The sequence below is a fragment of the Cornus florida genome, unplaced genomic scaffold (assembly GCF_030987335.1).
Source record: "Cornus florida cultivar Cherokee Brave unplaced genomic scaffold, ASM3098733v1 CherokeeBrave_3.0.0_Hap2_Chr08, whole genome shotgun sequence".
In the NCBI taxonomy this organism is placed as follows: domain Eukaryota; kingdom Viridiplantae; phylum Streptophyta; class Magnoliopsida; order Cornales; family Cornaceae; genus Cornus; species Cornus florida.
This window is the reverse complement of record NW_026775578.1, coordinates 97,504,895-97,520,150: the sequence shown is the minus strand read 5'-3', so window position 1 is coordinate 97,520,150 and position 15,256 is coordinate 97,504,895.

Here is a 15,256-nt window from a genome sequence, read left to right as displayed (position 1 = left end):
TAAGTGAGGATTCAACAAAAATCTCTAACTCTTCCACTAACCCTAAGCATTTGTTGGCTAACCATACATATACCAACCCTACCTCTCTCACACGCACACATCCACACCCTCCACTTGTCACAATCTTAGGGCTCCTCACAAGTCTTAATCTCAAACCTACACTTGTCACTAATCTAAGCTAACAAGTGCGCCAACCAAAAGTCTACAAGTGGGTGAATCTTCACCCTCCACATGTCATCATCCAAAGCACCCTCACAAGGCTTAGTCACAAGCCTACACTTGTCAACATCTCAAGCTAACAAGTGTCCCAATCTAAGGTTAACAATTTGGTGAATCTACACCTAACACTTGTCACCAAAACAATCTTCCAAGTCTCTCCACCCACATACTTACAAGTGGTCCAATGAGAGTATGACACTTGTCACACTTTCCAAAAAAAATTGCCAAATAGTCCTTCCCCAAAATATCTTACAAAATAAATTACAAAATAGTCCCTAAAACCAAAATAATTATAAAAATATAATTACACAAAGTACCACAAAAGTGTAAATGTTTTCGAAAAAACTATGCATCCATTACCCCTATGGGAAAAAGGAAACAAGTAGCATACTTTTCTACAAAAGTAAGACTATGCATTTCATGGAAATAAAATAATGTAGATGTACGTGAAGTCGGAAGTCAAATTCGAGCACAAAACCGAACTTAAAACCCTACCTCAAGTATCTAAAACCCTAACGTTAATAAAAATAAAAATAAATAAAAAATAAATAAAAAAGAAAAAAAAAATATGCCGAAAAAAAATGAAAGAAGGAAAATGACAAGGTCATTACAATATAGCTTTAATTTATAACGCACCCCCACTAAGTCTACCCGTGAAACCTCTCGATACAAATGATATCAATGTCAAAAATAATCATTACCAGAAGCACTACGGAAACCAGGCATTTTGTGAGAGTTGGGATATGGTCCAAAGATGTCCGGCCGAACCATATTGGCTAACCCCAAAACTCAAACAACAATGTCATAGGCATCGTTATGCTTAAGGCCTTTAATCTTCAATACTTAGAAAATTGACAACTCCCACGTCTCTAATACCGTTATCAACAACATCAGTCACGAATCCAAAGCCTGACAAGTCTGTGCCCTCAAACCAATGGATCAGACTCCACAAAATTCACAACATTAGTACCTCCCTAGTCATAACGACTCTCACTACAAGACCTCACATCGGAATTCTATATACCATCCCAAAACTGACCTACTACAAGGCTACATACCAGAATCAAAAGACTGGATCAAAATCACTAGCAAGGACGACTAAATCCTCAAAGACACGAATCCACCACATAGCTCACATATCACAATCCCAACAACCAAGGTCACATAACCCCATGCATCAGTGTATGAATGATAAAATGGCATGAACACTATGAAATATATGGTTATGAACCCATGTCATGATGAAACCTGACATAGGACCATGTTTTTTGTCATAAAACAAACATATATATAGTAACCACGTCACAATCTCAAAATAAATGTATACTATGTATACAACTCCAATGCAACATAATGTACCCATGTATGCACTCAATAGTCACATAACACATACTCACAATATCAAATCACATAAACCAAATAACACCTTACAACTAAGCACAAAGTATACATAAGGCAATCAAATAATCCACCTATCACATAGGGTCAGGTAAACAACGGCACGTTATACATCACTAATGATACTAGCATGTTAAACAGATATTACATATGAAAAAGAGCACATCGTCTTTATCATTACACAAACCAACACATAGCCACATACCCTAAACATGTTTCTAAGGCATGCTCAAAACAATAAGGCATATAAATATGCAAGGGTGAATACGTAAATGGCAATGCCATAAAATCACAAATAAGATGGAATGCCTCTCAGAAGAACAATCTCACAGAACACGTACCCTAAAACATGTATGAGCCTTGCTAAGACTCCACAAGTCCTACTATGATCCAAGGTACCAAGGCCACAGCTCTTCAAAGGACATCCCCGTCTGAGGTGTCCCATCCGACCACACCTATGACATCTCTTTGCCCCAACCACTGGCGAAGACTGAGAAAGTGGGCAATTAACCTCATAGTACCCAGACCGTTGACATCGGAAGCAAACCACGTCAGTCCACAAGGACCCATAGTCGTATGCCCAGGTGACGCTAAAGGCACCAAGCTCAAGTTCCTTGATGCATTATTAACTCTCTCTTCTCTTTCCTTTTATCCTTCCTTGCCTGTCTAATCCTTTTTATTGTTAAATCCTCCATCTCAATCAATCGTGCCCACTCAACCACTACTGAGTAAGTAGGAAAATCTAAAGCCGCAATCTTTCTCCTTATGCCAAATCTAAGACCATCCATAAACTTATCAACCTTTAAGGTCTCCATCTACACTACCTCCAGCGTAAAGTAAGACAAGGAGGTAAACTCCGTTTCATACTCTGTAACGCTCATCATCTCCTGAATCAGTGCAGTAAAATTCTTCTTTAACTTTTTTCTAACCGTCACTGGAAAATACTTGTCAAAAAACAATTCCTGAAAAGTTTCCCAGTCCTTTCCCTCAATGACACGAGTACTAGTGATCGACTTTCACCAAACACCCGTTACACCCTTGAGCTATTGGCAAGTCTAACCCTCGTGTCTCCATCTTCAATCTGTAATATCCCAAATGTCCTCAAGATTTGATCCACCCACTGGATTGCCTCCAAGGAACCTGATTCACCCACAAACAAAGGAGGTTTCTGTAATGAACCAGTCATTTTCCCTTCCTTTCTATTTTTTCAAATTTTACGGCTATTTTTTTTCCGTTGATTTTTTCTTTCTGAGTTCGAGTTTTCGTCACTTTGTGTTGTTTCGAGTATTCAAGAATAGTTTCTGAAACTCTTTCTTTTGGTTTGACAACGCCCTTGAGAGGATCGTGTCATTTTCACACTTCCATTTTTTTGACATTTTTCTTTTTCGTCTTTTTCCCCGTCTTCGTTTTCTTTTGTATAACCTTTCGGGTCGTGCTCGGATTTGATTCCAGCCTTGCATGAATCCATTTTACTTGATTTCCATGTGATCCACATTTTTACTTTTGTAAAAAAACATGCTAGATGTTTACTTTTGCTCGAAGGGGTATAAATGCAAAGATTCTTGAAAATTGTTTTCTTTACTTGGGGTGTTTTTCGTAATTATATTTTGATGATATTTTGTATTTAGGGTCCTTTTAAATGTATCTTTTGAATGACACTTCATTTTGGGCTTTTTGGGAAATTCACTTTTTGAGTTATCTAGTGGAAGAGCCTTTGTGTAATTATGGAAAGTTTTCAGAAAAGTTTCTCGTTTTGGGTTCAAATCTTCATGGGGGTTCCTTTTCACTTTTTATGGACTTTGGCACTTTCGGAATATTTTTTGGATTTTTATTTCATTTATTTTGAATTTTCGAACCCCGTTAGTCGTCAAATTGTCCGGGGCATATCTCCTCTCTTGGGACTTGGTTTTCAACCTTATTTCTTCTGTTGATCTTAGAATACCATTTCAAAACTTTTTCATTCGTGGACCATCTTCATTTGAGCGCGTCTTGACAGTTTTCACTTTTTGGACCAAGACGAGGCCCATTCGTAGGGATGGCAATTTCCTCCAACCCGCTGGGTTTCCGCTCCTCTCCGCTCCTAATGGGATGGATTTGGTAGCTCCATAAATGGGTTTGGGATGGACATGGTAAAATAATTGAAAACCCGAAGCAGGTTTGGGGCGGGACGAATTTAGTGATGCCCCAACCCATCCCCGTCCAACTCCCGCCCCGACCCCCGACCCCGATTATATATAAATATATATATAAAGTATATATTTAAGTTAAGTGTCCATTAATATATTTTCACTAAATATTCACTAGAATCACTACTTACTAAAATTCCACAATTATGCGCGTGATTCAATCTTCAAGAATCAATCAAGGATTCAAAATCTTAGTATTCTATCACAGGTCCAGGAATTAATTCAGCAATACCAACTTTACCGCAATTAAACGGAGTATGCGGGGCAGAATCGGTATTTTGTCGACCAGAGTTGGGGCGGGGATGATATACCAATTATAAACCCATCCCGGAGTTGGAGCGGAGTAGGTATGACTAATTTTTTAACAGGGCGGAGTAGGATTTAGCCAACTCCACCCCAACTCCGCCCCGTTGCCATCCCTACTCGTTTGAATTGTTCGGGACACCTTTTTTTACCTATTTAGGGTAGGTGGATGAGAGAGAAAGTTATTTCAACATTTTCACTTTCCAAAAATAGCAACAGTCGCCATTAGAGGGAGCTTGGGCTGCCTCTCTCTCTCCTCTTTCCATCTTCTTACTCTTTGATTCACCTCTTCCCGATGAAGACTTTTTTTATGTCCTCGACGATGCGGTGATTTCTATTCAATCGGATTTTGGTTTGCAGCACTTTGAGTTTTGAAGTGTGAGTTCAAGCTTGGATTTGGGTGTTGTCACAAGAGGATTTCTTATTCTCCTTGTTGTCCCCATCATAACATCGCATTTGGTGAAGTTTGATTTTGGTGTGATTTGAGATTTTCATCTCAAAATGAGGTAGGGGGTGTTTCATGTTTATAATCTTAGTGTTTTACATGTTTTTGAGGTTTGTATAACTTGTATACATGTTTATAGTTTAGATCTAGAAATGGGTTTTATTTTAATTAAATGATAATTTAATTTCATGGTTGTAACATGCTTCAATTAGATTAAAAATATGATATTTGGATAGCCCATGACTTGTTGTTCATCATATATTAATTTTAGAATTTTTGGATGACTTTTGAAATCTAGAAATTTTTAATTAATTAAGTTAATTAAAAATTAATTAAGTGTTTTAATGGCTTAATTAGATTTTTGATTTGATATTTGTATTAATAATAGTATGCTGCTTGATATGTGTTAATTTCATGTTATTTGGAGATATTTTGCAATCTAAGGAAATTAATTAATTTCTATTTGATTATTTTATGGTTTATTTACATCTTTGGTGTTGTTCAAGGCTTATTATATTACATGCCATGGTAGTTGAGGACTTAGGGCATGTCTTGTATGTTTTCATGATTTGATTGCGCATAGGAATTTGATTAAGTGCTTTTAATATATGCGTATATACTTGTTGTGCACAACTTGTTGATTTTGGAAACTTTGGATGTCGTAAGAATGACCATGTCTAGGGCACGGCTTTAGTACAGGGGATTTGAGAGCCCTCTATTTATAGTGCGCACTTAGGGGCAAGCACCCACGGGCTAGTAACACAGATGATGCTTGGGTCTGGTGCTATTTCGGCGTGACGATCAAGTATCCGTATGTTTGATTTCGCAATTTAAATTCCAAGTTGTTTACTTTCTGAATTTATATTTTGTTATTTGATATTTGATGTTTCAATGTTGTTTAATTACTTATTTATTGTGGTTTATGATGAGGACGTTCTAATGTAGTTTAGGATGATCCATTAGTCTCACCTTGGATATAGACGTTAGGTGGCATGAACCACATGGATTGATTTATATCAACCTATAAAGACTTGTAAAACTTTAGGTTATATGCATGTTCATTTCCTACGAGTAACATGTTTACTCGCCCTCATTGTTTGGGACATTTTTCAGGTAAGGAACCGTGTTTTAGGGATGTGCAACATCCTTGAACTTACTTGTGGCTTGATGAGTTTGGCGTATTTCCTTACATGCACTTGCAAGCATGCTTTTGCTTTATTTTGGGTTAATTATGTCAAAACTTGTAGTTTCTATTTGGAATATGTAATAAGTACTTAAATGCATTCTTTGAGACCTATTTGACATGTATGTGATGAATCCAAGGACCAATGACCTTATGTTTTACTTTTATATGATTTGACTTTATGCTTAAATATGAGAAAAATAGAAAAATATGAGGTTTTAACATGTCAATTTTAGTTTGGATGATGTAAAGTGTGCTTTAGTATTTTTTTAGATGTTCTTTTATTATATGTGACATGTGGCCAGGGGTCAAACGGTCTTTTGAATGCATCTATGGTGATTGACTTCAAATTTTGCTTAAAATGACCATTTTTCAGGCTTTAGGGGTTTGGACATGTCATATTTTGCATTTGGAGTATTTTGAGGTCATGGATCATTGTAACATATTTTATTATGTATATTACGTTTGCGAGAATGTTCACTTTGCACAAAATATCACGGTTGCATAAGATGGTTGTTGGTAGGCTTCAAACTTTCCATTTTAAACCATTTTTGAGGTTTAATAGGTCAAATTTTGTATCGGGCATATTTGGGGGTCACGGACCACTCTCGCACGCTTTAAAACACTTATTACATTTGCATGCATAATTGTTTTAGCACACAACTTCGTATTTGGTCATTTGAACACTTGAAGCAAACTTGCATTTTTGCATTTTTCCTCAAAACTGATCTCGAGGATATTTTGGGGATTTTATGTCAAAAATAAAATTTTCTTTTGACATGGTCAGTTTGGAAGATTTATTTTAGGGGGGTTTTCTTTTTCGTGTTTTTCCAAAAAAGGTCATTTCGGGGTCCAAAATACACACTGTTTTCAATATTTTTTTAAAATGTGCCCAGGTGTAAGCATCAGCAATGCCCGCGCACGCATGGGTCAACCTTGGTTTCCCCTTCAGCCGCGTCGACGCCTATTTTTATTTTTGGCCGTTCTCTTCCGTTCGGTCTCTGAATCAAGTGATTTTTTAGTCTAACTTCGTTAATTTTTCACTGTCTATCCAATACTGCGCTCGGTAGCACCAATAACTTTATGAAAATTACCATTTTGCCGCTAGGGCTAAACTTGTTCATTTTTAAAACGTCGTTTCCGCATTTTATTTTCTTTTAAGTTCATGGCTTCATGGGAAGTCATTGGTGTGTCGAACCAAAGGGTGTGATAAAATGTGGCTAAGTTTAAATTTATAGAATGCCACTACCACTACTAACTACTAACGTAACAAAAGTGCATAGGGATCGTCCCAAGGAAAAGGCAAGGTATTCTTGGAATCAATATTGGATTAGTAAGTCGAATGATCAAAAGATGGGTTTGATTTGATTAATTAAACTATTGGTTCAATTAAAACAATGCAATAAAGTGACAATCTAGAAAGTAATATGAGAGAAAGGTCTAGGGGCTTAGAGTTCACCACTAAGCTTTGCTTCACCAAACACTAGCAAATGTAAATTAATGGGGAAATTCAAATTGTAAAATGTGTGTGTGTGTCACCAATAGAAAATTAAGCATGGTGGCAAATACGCATAGATTGTCTAATCAATATAGTGAGTAGCACAAATAATCAAATGAGAACATTAACCATTCAATTAAACTACAATTAGTACACACACAAAAATCTAGAGAAATGTACTTCTTGCATTCATAAGTATGGAACATCAAACAATAAGAATGGATTGTCCACCTATCTAAGAAATTAAAGTAATTATACTATAATTAAGCTAATGACATGTAAATTAAGCTAATTAAACTAAGGATGTGGCATAATCCATCAAGAAATAAGTATGAACCATCAAATAAATCACAAGAGTAATCAATTAAGTACTATGCCTTGACCATCACTAGATTAGCAGCATCAACACACATAGACATGCATCAATTTCATTAAATTTAGAGAAAAACACATAAACATTCATTCTAGCTTACATAGACATATGAATAGAATTAAATGATTAATTAAAAGCATTAATCTATACAAATCATGTAAAAATCACAAGATCTATATTTATTCATGGTCAAAACATCAATTACAACAAAAATCCCCAAAAATATACAAAAGTTAGGTTTAGGAAGCAAGCCTAAGGGCTATCTCTAGCCCCAAGAGAAGGATTTAGCCACTCATTGTAGTGGCCATGGAACCCTCAAGGGCTAGCTTGAAGGTTGGCATCAACATCTTCATCCTTGCTTTTTTCCCTAAAACCCTAGTTCTAGAGAGAAAACTATTTATATAATTGGTAAAATATCTACTTGTGTAACCTCTACAAAAGTTCTTCTAATTAATCTATTACAAGCCTCTTTGAGTAGGGAACAAGTCATAAATATTGCCTCTGATTGGTGGAAATTCGCAGCTATAAAAAGTAGGTAGAGTACGGCGCGCTTGGGAATTAGACAACACACTGCCAGCAACCATTTCGATCGATCAAGGGATTTTTGATCGATCCAATACTTACTTCGATCAATCGAAGATGACGTGGCATGAAAATATCTTCTGGGCCTTATCCGGATTGCTGAGCTGGCACCGCCTTGATTTTAATCGATTGTAGCCTTCTTCGATCGATCGGGATTTCCTTCGATCGATCGAAGATCCCCTGATGCAATTTTCTTGACCTCTTTCCAGATTTGCTCCTTAGCCCCAAAATTGAGCTAAATGGCTCTTCTTAGCCTATTTGAACTTTATTGACCTAAAATAGGCAAAAACACTGTTGACCTTGAATCAAAGGTTTTTGATGATTATAATTCATTAATGATGTTCTATGATTACTAATGTCTTCTTGAGTGAAATTATAGAGCAAAGCATTCATCAAAACAAGCACTACAATACAAGGACAAATTTGAAGAAGCAACACCAAGGCATGAGCAAAGGACCAAGCAATCAAAAGTCAAAGTCAAGTCATCACAAGTTATCAAAATGGGGTTAGCTAGGTTGGTGAGTTTCTTAGGAAGCCTTGTTAAAGTATATATGAATATCTTGAAGTTCAAACTCTCCAACATTATGCATTTCATCTCAATCACCATGACTAAGGAACAAAGGACCTAAGCATATCCTTATCTGAAAATGAGAATCCATTTCGGTCTACCGAAATGAGAAGCACTTGTATATCAGTCTACCGAAATGAACCAAGAGTTAGGACCAAAGCTTCAAGTTATTTCGGTCTACCGAAATAAATCATCATTTCATTTCGGTCTACCGAAATGAATATACAGATCCAACTAATAGTTATTTCGGTCGACCGAAATAACTAAGAGTTCACTTCGGTCTACCGAAATAGATATACCGAGAGGGTGAATTTCAATCCTGAAACTATTTTGGTCGACCGAAATAAACATAGGTTCCTCTTCGGTCTACCAAAGCTAAAGTACTAAGAAGGGTGTCCAAACAGAAAACCATTTTGGATGACCGAAACTCAAGGGAGTTTCACTTCGGTCGACCGAAGCTGCGCATTTCAAAATTCTAACGCGCATTTCTATCTTGGGGTGTGTGTCCAACAGCTAGAAAAGTATCAGACATCATCTGAAAGTGTATATAATGACTGAATAATTCTTTATAAAAGCTAGAAGAATTCAATTGAAAAAGATCAACTAGCAATCAAAGCTTTTTATCATCATTTTATACACATCATATATCATAAAAGAGAGTTGAGCCTCAAGTTATTTATATATACTCTAGAGTGAGCTATATCTTGTACTTCAGATCTGAAAGAGAGATCATCTTGTACTTCATCTATATATTTCAAAAACTTGTAAGAGCTGGTGTGGCTCAAAGAAGACTAAGAGAAGGTGTATCTCTTAGCACTTAGAAGCTAGAAGGTGTTTCTTGTAAAAGGTTTGCTCTCCACCCGTAAGGAGAAGCCTTAGTGAATTGGGAAGTCTCAAGAAGGGTCTTGAGCCGAGGAGTAGGAGTTTTCGAACCTCGCTAAAATTGCTGAGTACATGTTTGCAACTTCTATCTTTATCTTTCATATTTATTGCTTCATGTATGTCTTGATATGTCTCTTCATAAATATTGACAATTAATGCTTAAATTCAGTTTGCATCATTCAATATTTGCCAAAGAAGTTAAGTTTAACTTTAATTGATAAATCAATATTGAAAAATTGACCTTAGTTTGCTTAGACTCTACTCACCCCCCCCCCTCTGGAGTCTATACTTGGGCAACAATTGGTATCAGAGCTTGGCCTCTATTGAAATAACTTAAGTGTTTTAGAGATCGATCATGGAAAACTTAAATGGTCACCTTCTTCAAGAAGGTCAGTCCAACACTAGACCTCCTTGGTTCGATGGAACAAATTATGGGTATTGGAAAAATAGAATGATAGACTTTCTCCAGTCCGTGGACTACCAAATTTGGTTGGTTATTGTTAATGGACCTTTTGTTCCAATGAAAGGATTTGGTGCTAAAAGAGTCCCTAAGACTGAAGCTGAATGGAACACTGAAGATTATAAACTTATCTCCTTGAATGCTAAAGCCAAAGTCAATCTTAATTGTGCTATAAGTCCTAATGAATATAATAGAGTCTCTACCTGTGCCACAGCTAAAGAAATCTGGGATAAACTCCAGATTACCTATCATCACAAGTTAAGGAATCTAAAATTAATATCCTTATGCATCAATATGAACTGTTTCGCATGAATGAAAATGAGTCTATTAGTACAATGTTTGTGAGATTTACTGACATTATTAATGGCTTAAAACACCTTGGCAGAACTATGACTAATTCTGATCTTGCAAGGAAAATTCTTAGAAGCTTACCTGAAAAATGGGATGCTAAGGCAACTGCAATCAAGGAAGCTCATAACCTCAATACACTTGAGCTGGATGAACTTCTCGGTTCTCTTCTCACATGGGAGATCACTCTAAAAGATAGAGAAGGAGATTATCATCGAAAGAAAGAAATTGCTCTAAAAGCCTCTCAATTTGAAAAGGAAGTTTCCGACAACGAAAGTGAAAATGATGATCTAGCCCTTATTACTCAATCCTTCAAAAGATTTCTTCATAGGAAGAAATTCAACAAGGGAAGGTTCAGAAAGGGAGAATCCTCTAATGAGCAAGGCAAACGTGACTGCCCTACCTATTTTCATTGTGGAAAACCAGGACACTTTAAAGCTAATTGCCATGCCTACAAGGAGGAAAGGGAAAAGAAAAGAGCAATGCAAGCCACTTGGGAAGATGACGACTCAAATGGATCCGAAAGTGATGAGGAAAAAGCCATTCTTTATCTCATGGCGAGTAGGGATGAGGTAAATTCTAATTCTGACTCCTCTTCCGAAAATGAAATTGCTTATGATGATTTAGTTGATGCATATAATGGTTTACTTGATGGCTTCAAAGAATTGCATGATGAACTAGGTAAAATGGTAAAAAAATTTGCTTCTCAAAGAAGAGAAAAACTTATCCTTGAAAACAAACTTCAAACTCTTCAATGAAAATGAGTGCTTGAAAAACGAATGTATTTTACTTAGAGAAACAGGACCACCTGAACTCATATCTGAAAATGAATCCTTGAAGTTAATCATTGAAGACCAAATTCATAGTCTAGCTAAGTTCACTCAAGGTACCAAAAATCTAGAACTTATGCTAGGTGCTCAAAGAGGTGTCTTTAATAAAAATGGATTAGGATATGACCCTTTTGACAAGAAAGCATGTCTATTGAATAAAAGAGAGTCCTTGGCTAATTACTTTGTCAAGAGCAAGAACAAAAATTCTAAATGTAATTATTGTAAAAGAATAGGTCATCTTATTCAAGAGTGCTCAAAGAGAAAGCCTAAATTCATAAAGAAGTGGGTTCTTAAAGAAACATATATGCACTTAGCTAACTCCCATGGACCCAACAAGATTTGGGTACCAAGTGAAAATATTTGAAATCTCTTTTGTAGGATGGTTTCAAAGTCTCCACGTCTTCCAAAGACAAATGGTTTCTTAATAGTGGATGCTCAAGACATATGACGGGTGACCGTGCAAAATTCTCCTCTCTAGAAGCATATAAGGGAGGAAGCATAACATTTGGAGATAATTTTAAAGGCAAGGTAATTGGCATTGGGATCATAGGTATTTCTCCTTCTTTGTCAATTAAACATGTCTTACTTGTTGAGGGTTTAAAGCATAATCTATTTAGTGTTAGTCAACTTTGTGATAATGGTTTTGATGTAACTTTTAAATCAGATAAATGCATTGTTAAAAGAAATGAATCTCACATATTTTGTGCTCCTACAAGTGGTAATGTATATACCTTGCTCTTAGGTGAACTTCAAGAACAAGATTTCAAATGTTTCATGTCATCCAATGAACATAGTTGGTTATGGCATAGGAGGTTAGGCCATGCTAGCATGGATTTGATCTTAAGATTGTCTAAAAATGATCTAGTCAAAGGTCTCCCCAAGACAAACTTTTCAAAAGGCAAACCGTGTAATGCTTGCCAAATCGGTAAACAAATCAAGTCCTCCTTCAAAAGGAAAAAGGATATAACCTCTTCAAAACCACTTGAATTGATCCACGTGGATCTCTTTGGACCGGAGAAAATTATTAGTCTTAGTGGTAAACTCTATGTCTTTATGATCGTAGATGACTACTTTAGATTCACTTGGGTATTCTTTCTTGCACGCAAAAATGAGGCTCATTCAATTCTTTCAAAATTTTGCAAAAGGGTCGAAAATGAAAAGGAATATAAAATTAAAATCATTAAAAGTGATAGGGGTAGAGAGTTTGACAATCAAGATGTTGAAAGATTTTGCGATGAAAATGGCTACAATCATAATCTTTTGGCACCTAGAACTCCCCAACAAAACGGTGTGGTTGAAAGGAAAAATAGATCTCTTCAAGAAATGGCTAGAACCATGCTAAATGAACACAAATCTCCTAGATCCTTATGGGCCGAAGCCGTAAATACTTCATGCTATGTTATAAATAGAGTTGTTACTAGAAAGACTCTCAACAAAACACCTTATGAGTTATGGAACAAAAGAAAACCTAATATAGGCTATCTCAAAGTTTTTGGGTGTAAATGCTTTGTCCTCAATGACAAGGATAATCTAGGAAAGTTTGATGCCAAATCCGATGAAGGCATTTTTCTTGGATATTCCTCTAGAAGTAAAGCATATAGAGTTTATAACAAGAGGACCCTAGTTGTGGTTGAATCGATACACGTTGTGTTTGATGAATCCTCAACCTCTCCCACAAAAAATGTGATGGATAATAATGAAGAAGTTGAACTTGAAAAGGGTACCAATGAACTTGATACAAATAGGTCCCCTGTAGAGCTTGAGAGGAGTATCAATGATCTCAACTTAAATGAGTCACCTATTCAAGTAATGATACCTCTCTAAATAAAGCTACTCCAAATGAGTGGAAGTTAGTTCATAATCATCCTATTGACCAAGTTATTGGTGATCCATCCAAAGGTGTTAGCACAAGGTCACAATTAAGAAATGTATGCAATTTTGTGGCATTCGTTTCTCAATTCGAACCCAAAAATATATATGAGGCTGAAAATGATGAATCTTGGCTTTTAGCAATGCAAGAAGAACTCATTCAATTCAAAAGAAACAAGGTTTGGAATCTTGTCCCTAGACCTCAAAATAAAATAATTATTGGCACAAAATGGGTTTTTAGGAACAAAAAGGATGAGTTGGGAACCATTGTTTGGAACAAGGCTAGACTTGTTGCAAAAGGCTATAATCAAGAAGAAGGCATAGACTATGAAGAAACCTTTGCTCCCGTTGCTAGACTAGAAGCTATATGAATGCTACTTGCTTTTGCATCCCACAAAAATTTCAAATTATTTCAAATGGATGTAAAAAGTGCCTTCTTAAATGGTGTTATAGAAGAAGAAGTTTATGTTGATCAACCACCGGGCTTTGAAAGCTATGATTATCCAAACCATGTTTATAAATTGACTAAAGCTTTATATGGTTTAAAACAAGCTCCTAGAGCTTGGTATGAAAGACTTAATGGATTTCTACTTTCAAACGGGTTCGGTAAAAGTAAAATTGATAATCCTCTTTTTACCAAAATCATTGATGGAAACTTGTTGATCATTTAAATCTATGTTGATGACATTATTTTTGGATCAACAAATGACCTTCTAAGTAAAAAGTTTGCCACCTCAATGCAAAACGAGTTTGAAATGAGCATGATGGGTGAACTCAACTTCTTCTTAGGGCTGCAAATCAAACAAACTCTTGATGGAATTTTCATTTCCCAATCAAAGTATACAAAAGATTTGATAAAGAAATTTGGCTCGAAAGACGCCAAACATGCTAAAACTCCCATGAGTCCTACCTTAAAACTTGATAAGGATGAGAAAGGCAAGGAAGTTGATATTAAGAAATATAGAGGAATGATCGGAAGTCTTCTATATTTAATGGCTAGTAGGCCGGACATTATGTTTAGTGTGTGCTTATGTGCTAGGTTTCAATCTTGCCCCAAGGAATCTCACTTGAATACTGTCAAACGTATCTTTAAATACTTGAATGGCACTATCAACCTAGGTATGTGGTATCCTAGGCACACATCCTTTGAACTCATAGGATTTACGGATGCTGATTTTACTGGTTGTCAAGTTGACAGAAAAAGTACAAGCGGCACGTGTCACTTTATAGGTCAATCTCTTGTATCTTAGTCTTGCAAGAAACAAAACTCAGTTGCATTATCAACCGCTGAAGCTGAATATGTTGTTGTTGGCAGTTGTTAAGCACAAATTCTCTATATCAAACAATAACTGGAAGACTTTGGATTATTTTTCGACAAAATCCCAATCAAATGTGATATTACCAGTGCTATTTGCATATCAAAGAATCCCATTCAGCACTCTAAAATAAAGTATATTGAGATTAGATATCATTTCCTACGTGATCATGTTTCAAAAGGTGACATTGAATTGATGTTCATTAACACCGAGAATCAATTAGCGGACATTCTCACGAAGCCACTTCAAGAAGACAGATTTTGTACACTTCGTCGAGAAATCGAAATGGCTATAGAAAGTGAAATTCATAACAGCTCCTAATCCTCATAATCAACACTTAAAATTTTTCTCTCAAGATCAGCATTTCGGTAGACCGAAATCATGCTTCGGTCGACCAAAATAAGAATGAAGTTTCCTCTCACCAGCTATTTCGGTAGACTGATGAAGCCATTTCGGTCGACCGAACCTTTGGGCCCCATCACATATGGCCCATCTTTGAATGTTAAAGACCCGCAAATCTCATTCTTACCTTCAAACCTCAAAACCCTATCTCTCTCGCTCCCTGAGGTGCCTCTCATCGTGCAAAACTTCCGCGATTTTCCTCCTTCATCCTCTCATGCGAATCTCTCACTATCTCTCAAGGTAAGATACACTTTGAACTCTCTCATCTTTTCGTCATATTCTCTCCAGAGTTTAATCATCTCTGATTATCATCTATTTAAAGGACTCATCTACTGAGATTATTAAAACTCCTTTGCTTCATTCTAAGTTAGAAGTGTTTTCCTTCAGTCAATAT